The sequence below is a fragment of the Procambarus clarkii genome, chromosome 65, assembly GCF_040958095.1.
Source record: "Procambarus clarkii isolate CNS0578487 chromosome 65, FALCON_Pclarkii_2.0, whole genome shotgun sequence".
NCBI lineage: Eukaryota > Metazoa > Arthropoda > Malacostraca > Decapoda > Cambaridae > Procambarus > Procambarus clarkii.
In genome coordinates, this window is record NC_091214.1 from 2,846,266 (window position 1) to 2,863,521 (window position 17,256).

Genomic DNA, 17,256 nt, shown 5'->3' on the forward strand with positions numbered 1-17,256 from the left:
TAATGGCATTTACTATTTTTAAAAGATTATTAGCAAATTTACAGAAATGGTGCATTCGGAAGACAAAACCGTGGTAGACATGGTTGGAACAAGTTAGGTGAGAGGGTGGTGGAGGCCAAAACCATAATCATAATCATCTGTATCAAACCTTATTACAGGTAAAACCAGTAGGCAGTCTACTGTATTTTATCAAACCGTTATTAGTATAATAGATCTCGTAATAATTTTGCAAAAATAATGGCATTTACTATTTTTAAAAGATTATTAGCAAATTTACAGAAATGGTGCATTCGGAAGACAAAACCGTGGTAGACATGGTTGGAACAAGTTAGGTGAGAGGGTGGTGGAGGCCAAAACCATAATCATAATCATCTGTATCAAACCTTATTACAGGTAAAACCAGTAGGCAGTCTACTGTATTTTATCAAACCGTTATTAGTATAATAGATCTCGTAATAATTTTGCAAAAATAATGGCATTTACTATTTTTAAAAGATTATTAGCAAATTTACAGAAATGGTGCATTCGGAAGACAAAACCGTGGTAGACATGGTTGGAACAAGTTAGGTGAGAGGGTGGTGGAGGCCAAAACCATAATCATAATCATCTGTATCAAACCTTATTACAGGTAAAACCAGTAGGCAGTCTACTGTATTTTATCAAACCGTTATTAGTATAATAGATCTCGTAATAATTTTGCAAAAATAATGGCATTTACTATTTTTAAAAGATTATTAGCAAATTTACAGAAATGGTGCATTCGGAAGACAAAACCGTGGTAGACATGGTTGGAACAAGTTAGGTGAGAGGGTGGTGGAGGCCAAAACCATAATCATAATCATCTGTATCAAACCTTATTACAGGTAAAACCAGTAGGCAGTCTACTGTATTTTATCAAACCGTTATTAGTATAATAGATCTCGTAATAATTTTGCAAAAATAATGGCATTTACTATTTTTAAAAGATTATTAGCAAATTTACAGAAATGGTGCATTCGGAAGACAAAACCGTGGTAGACATGGTTGGAACAAGTTAGGTGAGAGGGTGGTGGAGGCCAAAACCATAATCATAATCATCTGTATCAAACCTTATTACAGGTAAAACCAGTAGGCAGTCTACTGTATTTTATCAAACCGTTATTAGTATAATAGATCTCGTAATAATTTTGCAAAAATAATGGCATTTACTATTTTTAAAAGATTATTAGCAAATTTACAGAAATGGTGCATTCGGAAGACAAAACCGTGGTAGACATGGTTGGAACAAGTTAGGTGAGAGGGTGGTGGAGGCCAAAACCATAATCATAATCATCTGTATCAAATCTTATTACAGGTAAAACCAGTAGGCAGTCTACTGTATTTTATCAAACCGTTATTAGTATAATAGATCTCGTAATAATTTTGCAAAAATAATGGCATTTACTATTTTTAAAAGATTATTAGCAAATTTACAGAAATGGTGCATTCGGAAGACAAAACCAATTTTTCACTTTTGACAATTGAGCACCTGCTACATCCAGATTCTAGGGAGGAAAGGAAGGACGATCTTACTGGATCCCATAGCCTCTCCGAGGCACAAACCAGGCTTTTACATAACCCCCCCCCCCTGCACCCGAGCTTTTTAAAATAGTAAATGCCATTATTTTTGCAAAATTATTACGAGATCTATTATACTAATAACGGTAAATAAATAATAAATAGTAAATAAATCAAAATCAGTTACATTATTTTATCTTATTCATAGCATAAATGTTCTCGAAGATTACTAAAAAGAAATTGAATTAGACTACAGCAAATTGGCAAACTTTACCTTGTATCTGTTTCCACCGAGTTTGTTTGGGGCGTTCTTCAACATATCAGCAATACTTCTCTCAACATCTCTTTCAGTTGCATTAGTGTGGGTGTTGATACAGGCTTCTGGAAATTTATAAGAATTAATTAATATATATAATTATAATTCACTTTGCTATTCCCCATTCCACAGTCCTCTCGTCCTTCCCACTTCCCTGTCCCCACATCATCCCCACTATTCCCACTTCCCTGTCCCATCGTCCTCCTTACCATTTTCCCCTCCCCTGTCCTTCTTCCTCCCCCACCATCTCCCATTCACCTGTCCCTTTGTCCTCCCCAGCATTCCTCTGTCCCCACCATCCCCAACTCCCCAGTCCCCTCGTCTTCCCCACCATTACCCTCTCCTCTGTCCCCTCGTCTTCCCCACCATACCCCCCTCTCGTCCTCCCCACCATTCCAAACTACCTCATCCGATGCATTCTATAATGGTCTGATGCTTCCATCAGAAAATTGGGAACATCAAATGATCTGATATTCCCATCACTGAAAAATAAGAACAGCTAAAAAAATGAAATGAAAAAAATAAAAAAATAAACTATACTCATGAAATGAACAGTATGGTAAACAACACAGCTCAATTTCAATGCAATGTCACACAAAATTATTAAATCGAAATGAAAATAAATTGAAATCTATGAAAATTCAAATTATCAATACAATCGGAAATATTGAAATAATATCGCAACATAATATAGTGTGGGTTGCTCTTACGTGCAACAGACGGTGCTGTTTTTCAAAAAAGGCATGGTTTTACCTGTCACAAGTGTGGCATCTATACTTATACTCACGAAATGAACGGTATGGTAAACAACATAGCTCAATTGCAATGCAATGTCACAATAACATTTAATAACAATAATAACAATAACATTTAAATATACTTTAAGATATAATCTAGAAGAAAATAAGAACATTGAAACGGTTCATGAACTCGATTTCAATAAAGGACACTATGGGGAACTTTGAAAAACAGTTAATGAGTATAATTAGACAGACTTGTTGCTAGGCAGAGGAGTAAATAATGAGATATATGGCAAATTTTGCAAAATATACGGCACACAAACATTCATACCCAAACAAAGCAAAATGCTAGGTAAGAACAAAGCAGTTGGCCCGTAGGGGAAAGGAGATACCCACAAGACTGGAATACAAGTCATTAACAAGCACACAAGTACTACACTACACAACAACCGCACTACTACCAGAACTGGACGAATCACTACCAAAACAACACATTGCACATCACTACCAAAACAACACAACACAACACAAGCATTGGCAAAGAATTATAGACCAGTTGCACTAACATCCCACATAATAAAATTATTTGAGAGTGATCAGGAGTCAGATTACTAGTTTTATAGAGACCAATGACCTCCACAATCCAGGCCAACAAGGATTTAGAGCAGTTTCTATGATCGAGCCACTGAGATCTATAAAGAATTCTGATCAAGAAAGAGATCTAGGGGTGGTTTTAGATAGAAAACTATAACCTGAGGATCATATTAAGAACATTCTGCGAGGGGCCTATGCTACACTTTTTAACGTTAGAATTGCTTTTAAATACATAGGTCAAAAAGTTTTAAAAGTTTTAAAAGTTTTTTAAACCTCTCGTGTATCATGAGTGTGTTAAAGCATCAGATGGTGCATTCAGATGATGAATATTACCTAGTTCCTTCATCTGGGAAGAATGAACACATATTGGTGCATTCGGATGATAAAAACTAACTACTGTAGTTTAATTGATCAACAGACTGTATATCATATGCAGACTGTATGTGGATCTGCGGGCCACTCCAAACAACAGCCTGGTGGACCAAGCTCCACCAGGGCTAAAGCACAAAGTGATATAGATGTGATAGAGAAACTAGGTCAAATGGAGGAGTAGGTCTGTATATTAAACAGCACCTGACGTGCACAGAGCTACTAAACTCAATGTGGTGGTAGAGTGGTGGGGGGGGGGGGGGGAAACATTGCAGAAAAAAACAAAAATACAATTTGGTCAACAAAACAGCATTGTTTAAAATAGAAGACATGGGTTGTCATTTTGGGGGTAAGGTAGGTTACATTGAGTTAATTAGTTAGTACTTAGTTTTTATCTTAAACTGGTTGGGAGAGGTACAGTGTTGCTGTGCTGGTGAAAGAACACCTAAAGGTAAATTAAATAATGATTGCGAATCCACAAGAAGTTGACATAATATCGCTAGAGATCTGCAATCAGGATGATAAACTTTCCTTAAAGAATTTGACAAACACTTGCTGATAGGACATGAAGTAAATGAAATGTATGTCAAGTTTTGTGAAATATATGATAAAAGCACAACAAAATTTGTACCAAAGGAGAGATGCAGAACTAGGAAAAGGGGTTTGTTCAACAGAAATTGCGAGAGGGCCTGAGACCCAAACACACACAAATGGAATCAATATATAGCAAGAGGCCAAACCCCCAAACATACAAGCGATGCAAAGATGCGAGAAACAGCAGCAGCATTAAGGAGAGGGACTTAAGGACCATAAATAAAGTGTGAAAATAAACTCGAGTAAATTTTTTTAACTACTCTCGACAGTGAAGAAAAACAAATATTCAGACGATTTGTGTTAGAATCATTAATCTTACACTTTCGGTCATATTCAACAACACAAATACATACACACACATTCCTGTTGCTGTAGCAAGTGAAGAATTACACACACAGATCACAATAACGTGATGCATCAAATGAACAAATCCACAAGGGCCGTGACGAGGATTCGAACCTGCGTCCGGGAGCATCCCAGACACTGCCTTAATCGACTGAGCTACAACAGGGTAAAAGGGTTGAAACCGAAGTTCTACTGAACTTACTGGATCCCATAGCCTCTCCGAGGCACAAACCAGGCTTTTACACAACCCCCCCCCCCCCCCTGCACCCGAGCTATGTCAACAGGCCGTTCTCCCTCTTCGCCCTTCCGAATGCACCATATCAGTAAATTTTTTAATAATCTTTTAAAAATAGTAAATGCCACTATTTTTGCAAAATTATTACGAGATCTATTATTCTATAGAATAATGCATATAAATGCATATATGCATATAAATACAAAACAAATACAAAACAAGTAAATGTAAATAATTTTACCTTGCACCTAGATCCACCAAGCCTGTATGGCGCGCGTTTCAGTACTTCGGAAATCTAGAACTATCTTGAATCTCTAATCTGCAATGAAACAATACATATTATTGCACTTACCAAAACATGGATGAATGTAGAAAATACAGAACTATTAGCTGAATATCAAATAAATGGATTTAATCTATTTCACACAGATAGATATATTACACCGTGTATATTAGGTAATACCTAACATACACGCCTCCACACACACTACATTTGAAATGTAGTCTCAAAAAGACTACATTTCAACAGCAAAGATTACTCCATAAAAAAATAATTAAATTATTGACCAACATGAGAGAGGGTTAGCCAACATGAGGGTTGTGTTGATTGCCTGAAAATATTTAAATTGTGTAATGTATTGAATGGCATTTTTCAAGTTACAACATTTTTTAAATTACTGAACTAGGTTCTAGGCTTTGCTAGGCTTAATTCAATTATTACAGATAAGCCTAACCTAGCCTAGAACCCAGTGGGTTTTCTTCCTATTGGGGAGTGTTGTACATGCCTCGCCTCCACATACACACTAGCACAGCCAGGCCTCGCCTCCACATACACACTAGCACAGCCAGGCCTCGCCTCCACATACACCAGCACTGCCAGGCCTCGCCTCCACATACACACTAGCACAGCCAGGCCTCGCCTCCACATACACACTAGCACAGCCAGGCCTCGCCTCCACATACACCAGCACTGCCAGGCCTCGCCTCCACATACACCAGCACTGCCAGGCCTCGCCTCCACATACTCACCAGCACAGCCAGGCCTCGCCTCCACATACACCAGCACTGCCAGGCCTCGCCTCGCCTCCACATACACCAGCACTGCCAGGCCTCGCCTCCACATTTAAACCAACCAAGCCCACAAATACGTTAACATGGACCAGCATTACACCGTCTAACATACTCTGTCAGATGTAACAACTAAATTTGTGAATTCAAGACCAAATCTATTGTATAACACAGTGTTAGTACGAGAAAAACATTACTTACATTCGAAGCCGTGTTTTAAAATGGCGGCGGTCTTGTACTGACGCTCCAAACTGTGTGTTCGTTTGCGTATGATGAACGTGTGACAATTTACTACAACAATTATTTAATTATTCTTATTCTTTATTTTAATATTTTTAGGGTACATGAAATTTCAAACTTATTTGCACACAATAATATAATTGCATTGTCATAACCTTTATATATTACGGAAAATACGATGACATGAACGAAGTCAAAGTGAAGTTGAAGTCAAAGTCATTCGCCGAACGTATTAGTCATTTTTTTTCTCCCAAACGATAGGGGTAACAAATCCACAGAGAATATAAGAAATTGAAATTGAAATTGAAATTGAAATAAGTTTAGAGAGAATATAAGTGTACAGTAAAGTCAATTTTATTCAGGAAAGTACATACATAGTTGATTTACAAACATAATGTTGGATTTATAGATAGAGCTAGTGCATACAATACCTAAAGCCACTATAGTAGGCCTATAGCATTTCAGGCAACCGGGCAGTATATATGGACCCCTTACTCAAATCTCTGAATATGTTAGATATTAAGTCCCTGCACATACTCTCATGTGTATTTTATATATATAAAACGCTGCACTGTAATGTCAATCCTGACCTTAAAAGCTTCCTAGAAGGTTGTAACAGATCCCATGAGCACCACACCAGAAACAAATACCTATTTGATATTCCAAGAGTACGACTTAGTCAAACTAGAAATGCTTTACAAATCAAGAGACCTCGAATGTGGAATGACCTTCCCAATTATGTTAAAAACTGTACCTCTCCCAACCAGTTTAAGATAAATAAAGATAAATTTATAAGTTAAGAAAAATTCCACAAATCAACAACCCTGTTACTGACCCTGTATTTACCCAAGTCTTTCCTAAATCTAAACTTATCCAATTTATACCCATTGTTTCGTGTTCTATCTTGTGTTGACAATTTTAATACCCTATTAATATCCCCTTTGTTATATCTATTCAGGAAATTGTGGTTGATCTCGAACCCATTGATAATGTGACGACTTATACAGAATTTTGTAACTATATCATCAAGATTGTAACCAGCTTAGCTAAATGTAGTGTGGGGTTCAGTCCCTAAGCCCATATATGTGCCTCTCTAACCATTTAGGTTACAGGGCAAAAACATAAAAACAAAGGTAACTGCAGAAGGCCTATTGGCCCATACCAGGCAGCTCCTATCTATAACAGATAAACACTAAGTACTACCTAATTAACTCAATGTAACCTACCAACCTAACCCCCAAAATGTCAATCCATATCTTTTATTTTAAACAATGCTGTTTTGTTGACCAAATTGTATTTTTACTCTTTTTCTGTCATGTTTCTCCCACCCCTGTTTTTTCCCTTTTTTCTTATTTTTTCTCAACATAATTCATACTTTAATTATGCGGATCAGGACATCACCTGATCAAACACATCAAACATCGTTTGACCACCATCAAACACACACATTTCGTGTGTGTTTGACGCTCACTGATATGTACCAGCGTTGTTTTATATATGGTGCTATTCTATCTTACGCTTTGTTGCTCTTTTTTACCTACGGGCTCATAGAACATTCAATTGCGAAAACATTGGCACAAAAATGAATGACGTACATACAATAATAATGTCAGGACAGTGATATAATTATAAACTTTCAAAGCACTGTATCGCCCATGTGTCGTCTTGTCACCAATACTGGGTAACAGTTCCGCCACTTCCCACACTCTTGCGGGTGGGCAGCGACCATTATTCTACGTTTATATTCATATCACCGTGTTGGGAATTTCATTGCGAGTACATTGATACCAAAATTAACGCTGTAGGACAAGTGTGGAAGTGATAACAATCCCAAGAGTAAAAACATTTTGTTGCTCTTGGGCACTCACGGCGAGTCATCTACGTAGGTATTTATTGGGTGCTGGTATTCATATAACTTTTGGTGACCGTTTTTGCTGATTTTCTTCTAGAGAATGTTATTGCGAACACGTTGGTACCAAAATGAAATACATAGCTCGAGAACTAAGGTCAGGAGAGTAAAAAGAGTATACACATTTTTGTTTTGACGCTTAATTAAGGTTATTGTGAGTACTCATCGCCTGCCTAGAAACTGGAACTAGTAATTCCATCTATCATACATATCATACAAGAGGAGCCACACATCTATGGATCATCCAATAAAATCAGCAGACTTCTAGATGTTACTACTGCTCGGCTTAGACTCGGTTACAAGTATCTCTGGGAATTCTCATTATCTGCTGATGTAGACCTGACCAAATGTAAACTGTGTCAACAAAATTATTCGCACACCCTCCGTCACTATGTGATGGAGTGCGAAAAGATACATGAATTTAGAGACAATTCTATAACCAATGTTCCAGCGATGTGTCAATATTTCATTCAAAATGATCTGCTACCAGAAATTTTAGCCAAATATCCCCAGTTTGCTAACTGTAGATAACAACTAAGTGATTGTAACCTATCCACCGCTGCCCACTGGATGGGGGACGGTGTGCAGGACAAACATATAAATTTTGATACTAGCTCTCCACATATGTCAGTTGCTTAATTTAGAACCTGTACTTGAGGTCGATCTCGAACCCATTGTTGATGTGATGACTTATATTGAATTTTGTAACTAGCTCATCAAGATTGTAACTTGCTTAGCTAAATGAATTGTGGGGTTCAGTCCCTGAGCCCATTATGTGCCTCTGTAACCCTTTCCACAACCGCCCACAAGATGGGTATGGGGTGCATAATGGGGTGGGGTGTCTTGGCCAAACGTGCCACATCAAAACCACAAGTTGACATTGAATGTGAATTAACAATGAGACAAGTAAGATTTATACTAATACATTTATACTAACTCTGTTGAGCGTTGACCATTTATACATCAAATCTGTTGATGTGAGCACTTTAGTTTAGTCTGCCGTTTAAAGAAAAAAAGAGCATATCAATGGTATATCACAGAAAACGAATTTATCATAAACTCATGTATTTGTCTTATCATATTGAACTGCATTCATATTTTTAATATATAACAATATGAATATACAAATTTCTGTAAATCCCCTACCTTGTTGGAATCTGTGGAAATGAATGAGCAAATGTGCTGGCTGAAGGCGCTGAAGGAAACCACATTGGTTTCATTTTGGATACAAATGTCCATGGAAATTCAAAATGGAAACTAATTATATAGTTGAACCTGCAGAGACGAGTTTAAGAATCTGTGTTGAGAGTGATGGACACAGCCTTCACAATTATACTTCAGAGAATGTAAACATCTAAGAGTCATTAGAAATATGTGTAGAATAATAAACCCTACATTGTTTGAGTTAGGGAAAACACCATTTGTGATATATAGATACTATAGCTGTTCCTAAAGATTCACCCTTTTTTGCACCAGCAAGATAACATATAAGATTTTAAGAGTTGACGAATGTTAATATTCTTGTTTGATAAACTGTGAACTTGAGACATAGTTAATAAGAACATATTAACACAACAAAATGTTTTCAGAATCCTTAACACCACTTTCCAACAACTTATATAATTTATATAAATTATTTTAGAGAATAATACATAAATTATATATTTAAACATGATATAGTGTTTAGTGGAATGTATAAGGAGTCAAATTGTGTTAAAAAGAGCAATTTTTAGAAAATTTGGAAAAATACTTTTTTCTGTTCAAATTATAACTAAATGGATTATAAAGGTTTCACTCAGCCAATATATATCATTCACAATTTATTAATGAATTTTACAAAAAAACACCATAAATTTTATATTTAAACATGTAAAAACTATTTGTTTTACATTTGGAAGAAAATAATTGTAGAAAAACAATTTATAATTAAACCTTTGTGTTTGGATTTTTTGAGTAAAAGTTTCTCAAAGGCTTTCCTGCACCATTCTCAATGCAAATCATTCCCACACCTATGGCAAGAGATAGGCGAACGTTGTGTAGATGATTTGTGTTTGCTGGGCAGGCTTCCCCTACATTTATATGGAGCCAGGCTTCCCGTACATGTATAGGGAGTCAGGCTTCCCATACATGTATAGAGAGCCAGGCTTCCCCTACATGTATAGGGAGCCAGGCTTCCTCTACATGTATAGGGAGCCAGGCTTCCACTACATGTATAGGGAGCCAGGCTTCCCCTACATGTATAGGGAGCCAGGCTTCCCCTACATATATAGGGAGCCAGGCCCCCCTATATATATAGGTAGCGAGGCTTCATCTATATGTATTGCGAGCCACTAGGCCCCCTACATGTATAGGGAGCCAGGTCCCTCCTACATGTATAGGGAGCCAGGCTACCCCTAAATGTATATAGAGTCACGTCCCTCCTACATGTATAGGGAGGCAGGCCCCTCCTACATGTATAGGGAGGCAGGCCCCTCCTACATGTATAGGGAGCCAGGCTTCCCCTACATGTATAGGGAGCCAGGCCCCTCCTACATGTATATGGAGCCAGGCCCCTCCTACATGTATAGGGAGCCAGGCCCCTCCTACATGTATAGGAAGCCAGGCCCCTCCTACATGTATAGGGAGCCAGGCTTCCCCTACATGTATAGGGAGCCAGGCTTCCCCTACATGTATAGGGAGCCAGGCTTCCCCTACATGTATAGGGAGCCAGGCTTCCCCTACATGTATAGGGAGCCAGGCTTCCCCTACATTTATAGGGTGCCAGGCTTCCCCTACATGTATAGCGAGCCAGGCTTCCCCTACATGTATAGGGAGCCAGGCTTCCCCTACATGTATAGGGAGCCAGGCTTCCCCTACATGTATAGGGAGCCAGGCTTCCCCTACATGTATAGAGAGCCAGGCTGCCCCTACATGTATAGGGAGCCAGGCTTCCCCTACATGTATAGGGAGCCAGGCTTCCCCTACATGTATAGGGAGGCAGGTTTCCCCTACATGTATAGGGAGCCAGGCTTCCCCTACATGTATAGGGAGACAGGCTTCCCCTACATGTATAGGGAGCCAGGCTTTCCCTACATGTATAGGGAGCCAGGCTTCCCCTACATGTATAGGGAGCCAGGCTTCCCCTACATGTATAGGGAGCCAGGCTTCCCCTACATGTATAGAGAGCCAGGCTGCCCCTACATGTATAGGGAGCCAGGCTTCCCCTACATGTATAGGGAGCCAGGCTTCCCCTACATGTATAGGGAGCCAGGCTTCCCCTACATGTATAGGGAGCCAGGCTTCCCCTACATGTATAGGGTGACAGGCTTCCCCTACATGTATAGGGAGCCAGGCTTTCCCTACATGTATAGGGAGCCAGGCTTCCCCTACATGTATAGGGAGCTACGCTTCCCCTACATGTATAGGGAGCCAGGATTCCCCTACATGTATAGGGAGCCAGGCTTCCCCTTCATGTCTAGAGAGCCAGGCTTCCCCTACATGTAGAGAGAGCCACGTCCCTCTTACATGTATAGGGAGCCAGGGCCCCTCCTACATATATAGGGAGCCAGGCCTCTCCTACATGTATAGGGAGCAAGGCCCCTCCTACATGTATAGGAAGCCAGGCCCTCCCTACATGTATAGGAAGCCAGGCCCCTCCTACATGTATAGGGAGCCAGGCTCTCCCAACATGTATAGGGAGTCAGGCTACCCCAACATGTATAGGGAGACAGGCCACCACTACATGTATAGGGAGCCAGGCTTCCCCTACATGTACAGAGAGCCAGGCTTCCGCTACATGTATAGGGAGCCAGGCTTCCCCTACATGTATAGGGAGCCAGGCTTCCGCTACATGTATTGGGAGCCAGGCTTCCCCTACATGTATAGGGAGCCGGGCTTCCCCTACATGTATAGGGAGCCAGGCTTCCGCTACATGTATTGGGAGCCACGTCCCTCCTACATGTATAGGTAGCCAGGGCCCCTCCTACATGTATAGGGAGCCAGGGCCCCTCCTACATGTATAGGGAGCCAGGGCTCCTCCTACATGTTTAGGGAGCCAGGGCCCCTCCTACATGTATAGGGAGCCAGGGCCCCTCCTACGTTTATAGGGAACCAGGGCCCCTCCTACATGTATTGGGAGCCAGGGCCCCTCCTACATGTTTAGGGAACCAGGGCCCCTCCTACATGTATAGGGAGCCAGGGCCCCTCCTACATGTTTAGGGAGCCAGGGCCCCTCCTACATGTATAGGGAGCCAGGGCCCCTCCTACGTGTACAGGGAACCAGGGCCCCTCCTACATGTATAGGGAGCCAGGGCCCCTCCTACATGTTTAGGGAACCAGGGCCCCTCCTACATGTATAGGGAGCCAGGGCCCCTCCTACGTGTATAGGGAGCCAGGGCCCCTCCTACATGTATAGGGAGCCAGGGCCCCTCCGACGTGAATAGGGAGCCAGGGCCCCTCCTACATGCATTGGGAGCCAGGGCCCCTCCTACGTGTATAGGGAGCCAGGGCCCCTCCTACATGTATAGGGAGCCAGGGCCCCTCCGACGTGAATAGGGAGCCAGGGCCCCTCCTACATGTATAGGGAGCCAAAGCCCCTCCTACATGTATAGGGAGCCAGGGCCCCTCCTACGTGTATAGGGAGCCAGGGCCCCTCCTACATGTATAGGGAGCCAGGGCCCCTCCTACGTGTATAGGGAGCCAGGGCCCCTCTTACATGTATAGAGAGCCAGGGCCCCTCCTACATGTATAGGGAGCCAGGCCCCTCCTACATGTATAGGGAGCCAGGGCCCCTCCTACATGTATAGGGAGCCAGGCCCCTCCTACATGTATAGGGAGCCAGGGCCCCTCCTACGTGTATAGGGAGCCAGGCTTCCCCTACATGTATAGGGAGCCAGGCTTCCCCTACATGTATAGAGAGCCAGGCTGCCCCTACATGTATAGGGAGCCAGGCTTCCCCTACATGTATAGGGAGCCAGGCTTCCCCTACATGTATAGGGAGCCAGGCTTCCCCTACATGTATAGGGAGCCAGGCTTCCCCTACATGTATAGGGTGACAGGCTTCCCCTACATGTATAGGGAGCCAGGCTTTCCCTACATGTATAGGGAGCCAGGCTTCCCCTACATGTATAGGGAGCTACGCTTCCCCTACATGTATAGGGAGCCAGGATTCCCCTACATGTATAGGGAGCCAGGCTTCCCCTTCATGTCTAGAGAGCCAGGCTTCCCCTACATGTAGAGAGAGCCACGTCCCTCTTACATGTATAGGGAGCCAGGGCCCCTCCTACATATATAGGGAGCCAGGCCTCTCCTACATGTATAGGGAGCAAGGCCCCTCCTACATATATAGGAAGCCAGGCCCTCCCTACATGTATAGGAAGCCAGGCCCCTCCTACATGTATAGGGAGCCAGGCTCTCCCAACATGTATAGGGAGTCAGGCTACCCCAACATGTATAGGGAGACAGGCCACCACTACATGTATAGGGAGCCAGGCTTCCCCTACATGTACAGAGAGCCAGGCTTCCGCTACATGTATAGGGAGCCAGGCTTCCCCTACATGTATAGGGAGCCAGGCTTCCGCTACATGTATTGGGAGCCAGGCTTCCCCTACATGTATAGGGAGCCGGGCATCCCCTACATGTATAGGGAGCCAGGCTTCCGCTACATGTATTGGGAGCCACGTCCCTCCTACATGTATAGGTAGCCAGGGCCCCTCCTACATGTATAGGGAGCCAGGGCCCCTCCTACATGTATAGGGAGCCAGGGCTCCTCCTACATGTTTAGGGAGCCAGGGCCCCTCCTACATGTATAGGGAGCCAGGGCCCCTCCTACGTTTATAGGGAACCAGGGCCCCTCCTACATGTATTGGGAGCCAGGGCCCCTCCTACATGTTTAGGGAACCAGGGCCCCTCCTACATGTATAGGGAGCCAGGGCCCCTCCTACATGTTTAGGGAGCCAGGGCCCCTCCTACATGTATAGGGAGCCAGGGCCCCTCCTACGTGTATAGGGAACCAGGGCCCCTCCTACATGTATAGGGAGCCAGGGCCCCTCCTACATGTTTAGGGAACCAGGGCCCCTCCTACATGTATAGGGAGCCAGGGCCCCTCCTACGTGTATAGGGAGCCAGGGCCCCTCCTACATGTATAGGGAGCCAGGGCCCCTCCGACGTGAATAGGGAGCCAGGGCCCCTCCTACATGCATTGGGAGCCAGGGCCCCTCCTACGTGTATAGGGAGCCAGGGCCCCTCCTACATGTATAGGGAGCCAGGGCCCCTCCGACGTGAATAGGGAGCCAGGGCCCCTCCTACATGTATAGGGAGCCAAAGCCCCTCCTACATGTATAGGGAGCCAGGGCCCCTCCTACGTGTATAGGGAGCCAGGGCCCCTCCTACATGTATAGGGAGCCAGGGCCCCTCCTACGTGTATAGGGAGCCAGGGCCCCTCTTACATGTATAGAGAGCCAGGGCCCCTCCTACATGTATAGGGAGCCAGGCCCCTCCTACATGTATAGGGAGCCAGGGCCCCTCCTACATGTATAGGGAGCCAGGCCCCTCCTACATGTATAGGGAGCCAGGGCCCCTCCTACGTGTATAGGGAGCCAGGGCCCCTCCTACATGTTTAGGGAGCCAGGCCCCTCCTACATGTATAGGGAGCCAGGGCCCCCTCCTACATGTATAGAGAACCAGGGCCGCTTCTATATGTATAGGGAGCCAGGCCCCCTCCTACATGTATAGGGAGCCAGGGCCCTTCTGCATATATAGGCAGCCAGGCCACCCTAACATGTATAGGCAGCCAGGCCACCCCTACATGTATAGGGAGCCAGGCCACCCCTACATGTATAGGCAGCCAGGCCACCCTAACATGTATAGGCAGCCAGGCCACCCCTACATGTATAGGGAGCCAGGCCACCCCTACATGTATAGGCAGCCAGGCCCCTCCCACATGTATAGGGAGCCAGGCCCTCCTACATGTACAGGGAACCAGGATACCCAAACATGTATAGGGAGCCAGGCCACCCCAACATGTATAGGGAGCCAGGCCACCCCTACATGTATAGGGAGCCAGGCTACCCCAACATGTATAGGGAGCCTGGCCACCCCTACATATATAAGGAGCCAGGCCACCCCTACATGTATAGAGAGACCGGCCACCCCTACATGTATAGGGAGCTAGGCTACCGCTACATGTATAGGGAGACAGGCCACCTCTACATGTATAGGGAGCCAGGTCACCCCTACATGTATTGGAAGCTAGGCCCTTCCTAAATGTACTCACCTAATTGTGCTTGCGTGGGTTGAGCTCTGGTTTTTTGGTCCCGTCTCTCAACTGTCACTCAACTGATGTACAGATTCCTGAGCCTATTGGGCTCTATTATAACTACATTTGAAACTGTGTATGGAGTTAGCCTCCACCACATCGCTTCCTAGTGCATTCCACCTGTTAACTACTCTAAACTAAAGCACCGAAATCATCTCAAGACAACCTCAAGATGCAGTTCTTATGTTGGCTTGTTTAGCATATGCCGCTGATGATATCCTTTTGATGTGGGCCTCTGGGGACAGGTTCGGTGTGATATCAACCCCTGTTGTAATCCACAAGTTAGTAGGAATTATTAGCTAGAGGATCATTACTACAACACTTAACATGTACTTCCAATCATCATTCGTTAAGTAGACAGACATCTAAGTAGATCACATATCTAAGAAAGGTCAATGGATTAAGACCGAAGCTGTTTAGCCAAATTAATAATTCCTGGAAAGAGGAGTTATTCTTCGTCAGGCTTCTAGGATCAAGGTTACCGCTCTAGGGATAAGGTTAATCGGATTATACCTTCCTTGAGAGGCGTGGTGAAATGTTTGAGGCCATGGTTGGCTAAAGTCAGTCTGATTGTGGGAGTTGAACGGAGAAGTCCTCTGGATCTCCGTTTGCGGCAGCAGCGAAGTGTAGCAGACAGCTATGCGAGAACCTGATGTGATCTTAGTGACCAAGTTAAGTCTGCAGTATGTGAGTATTGAATGAAAGACTAACCGGGTGTGGAGCGTTGTAGTAATCATTCCGTATTAGGGACTTAGGCGAAAGTTACGAGTGTGGGTGGTGATCGCGGAGGTCAAGTGGTCTATGGGTATTGGAAGTGTATTGACCTAATAGAGTATGTTAATATGTTATTATTTGTCAGAGTCTATTCTTTGTAATTAAATGACAAAACCCGACGGCCTTTAAATACCTTCCATATGTTCATTCATTGTGTTCCAGCACAAACCTAGTGGTATGCCTCAAGGGTCTAGTGTGTGTAGGAGTACACGGTGGTAGTAACGGTTGCTGAGGCAAGGTGTTATGTGTTGTGTAATCGCTGTGTTCGGAATGAACCGGGGTTCAGCGTCACGACATATTTGGTGGCAGCGCAAACAGGTTTTGGAACACTTTGCGAGATGAAGGAAGTGTGGTTCTGGTTTAGTTGGTGAGGGAATGTTCGGGAATTGGTAGACGTCGGGTTGTGTTCAGGACGGTGGATATTGGAGTGATGAAGGGAAGGTGTGTGGGCCAGTGAGTGGCCATAGTGGGGTGTGGGGCCAAGGTGTGTGGCCAAGTGGAGTGGCCACGTTGTGCGGCAGGGAAATGTCTCCTAAGGGGTGGAAACAGTAGTGTGGGGAACTGATAAGTGACGTTGTTAATGGTGGCTTAAAATTATAAGTGATTCTAGTGAGATTAAGGGAATAAGGCCAAGTAAGGTTACTGTACGGCAAAGCGTCAAGCTGGTTCATACACGAGCACATAAGGGGCGAGTAGCCATGACGGGTACGGGTAGTAATAGGGGCGCCAGTGGCCAGGCCACGAGTAATGTCGGTCAGGGTGAGAGTGGTGATAACACGGTGGCGTTGCTTACGGCGCAGGCGGCAGCGTCAGAGACAATTGGGCAGGTTGCACAGTGGTTGAAAAATGTGTTGAGCACGCATGAGACGACTAATGCAGGACCTAAGGTATATGGAGACATACCCACGTTTTGGGGCGCCAAACGGGATTCGAAAGGTCAGTTACTTACGGATATTAGAACATTTTTCTTTGCTCTAGAGAAGGCGACTAGTGTTGGGTCATGGTCGGATCAGGCAAAGATTGCATTGGCATATTCCAAGGTGAAAGGGGAAGCAAAGACCCTGCTCAACTCGGCGGAAATTAGAGAAATAAATAGTTATAGCGAGTTTAAGCAGGAGCTGATAGATCATTACGATGTGCAGCACGATGCAGTAGAACTAAAGGCTCAGTTAGCTGCACTTAAACGAGAACCAGGGGAACAATTAAGGGCGTTTGGCCATAGAATAAGACTCTTGGGTGATG

At 43.8% G+C, this 17,256-nt stretch overlaps 1 long non-coding RNA gene across 1 annotated transcript in view; it reads right to left on the reverse strand.

Annotated features, from left to right (window-relative positions):
* The window catches only part of LOC138354868 (uncharacterized), a 3,536-nt gene extending 1,617 nt beyond the window's left edge, over positions 1-1,919 (reverse strand). The window contains exon 1 of the long non-coding RNA XR_011223687.1: positions 1,811-1,919. This is a non-coding gene — a long non-coding RNA (uncharacterized lncRNA). The remainder of the gene's footprint in view (positions 1-1,810) is intronic.
* Positions 1,920-17,256: the final 15,337 nt, after the last annotated feature.